Raw genomic sequence first — 1,402 nt, forward strand, 5'->3', positions numbered from 1 at the left:
ATACTACAATATATGTAGTAGAAAAGTTGGGGGATAATGTTTTTGCGATAAAGTGCGCTGCAAATATTAAGGCAGTAATATCTTTTGTTTTTTTTTTCATCGACAATGAACATTGGATAACAGTATATAACATACGACAAGTGTCCCAGATAATTTCGAGATATCATCCCACAGAAAGCATGTACTGTAGACTTGTAATTTCAAGAAGTTTCCGTGGTGTAGTGGTTATCACATCCGCCTAACACGCGGAAGGTCCCCGGTTCGATCCCGGGCGGAAACATTTTTTTTTTTTTTTTTCGTTAATTTAGTCATTGTAAAATAAGAATTTGATTTTCGTGTTCTACCCGACGAACTTCTACCGAGATATAAAAAAAGATATTTTTATCAGACGCATTATTTTTATATCTTGTCAAAGAAACTTGAATTCGAAGCTATTTCCTGGATTGGAAAGCAAATAAAAATCAACAAGATATTCTAGACAATAGTAAGAATGTTTTTTAGGCAAAAACATATAAAAAACAAATTTTAGTAGTAAAAAAACTAAAGCCAAGAGTTTTAAAATAATAAATATATAATTTTTGTGACAATTTTGAATTGTAATTACCAATTCGTTTACTGTTTATTGTTTACATTTTTTTTATACCATAGTCTTTAAGCCAGCCATGAATATCGAAGCGTCAAATTAACTGACAGTAAACATATTTTTATAGACTGTTATATCCTAGCCAGATTATATTTCAATCAAGAAATGTTATAGTCGCTAATAAAAACATTAGCTATACATATTCTAAAAAATATTTATTTATGTATTTATTCAAAATTATGAGTTTTTAAAAATATGTATTTATGAATATTTTATGATTATTTTACGTGTATAATTAATATTTATTCAAACAAAGTATAAATTAAAAAAGAAAGTTTCAATAAGCAACCCTTTCCCCTTAAACGTAATTAATGACCTATGATATACTAAATATTCAAATACACTTTTGTGGTGAAAGGCCATTCATGTTATCGCTTTCATATTAAATTCTCGTTGTACTAGCTTTTCTACTTAAATTTAAATTTAGATATAAGATTACGAAGATATGCTTATCTCACCCTTAGGTTATCGGAGACTATCTATTAGCTTCTGATGCAAGTGTATAGTGTTTGTAATAGTTTCAACTTACTTGTAAACAAGCGTAATCGCTTAACTGTTGATACAGTACATAAAATATTTTAGCTTGGTTAAAGTTCGGGAAATATTATATACCGAAAAGAAAATGAAAACTATTGCCAATGTTTTCACCAAGGAATGTATTAAATAATGTTATGGTTACAGAGTGGGAGTAAATGCAAAATCAAAATCCATAATCATACTATATTCATAAATATATTCATTCAAACCAAATAAAAAGTA

The 1,402-nt window shown here is 27.9% G+C and overlaps 1 non-coding gene across 1 annotated transcript; it reads left to right on the forward strand.

Annotated features, from left to right (window-relative positions):
* Positions 1 to 207: 207 nt before the first annotated feature.
* Positions 208 to 280, forward strand: TRNAV-AAC (transfer RNA valine (anticodon AAC)). Its single transcript has one exon. It is a non-coding gene; the product is annotated as a tRNA-Val (tRNA).
* The last annotated feature ends 1,122 nt before the right edge of the window (positions 281 to 1,402 follow it).

Source organism: Mycetomoellerius zeteki, unplaced genomic scaffold, assembly GCF_001594055.1.
Source record: "Mycetomoellerius zeteki isolate Tzet28-1 unplaced genomic scaffold, Tzet1.0 scaffold149, whole genome shotgun sequence".
In the NCBI taxonomy this organism is placed as follows: domain Eukaryota; kingdom Metazoa; phylum Arthropoda; class Insecta; order Hymenoptera; family Formicidae; genus Mycetomoellerius; species Mycetomoellerius zeteki.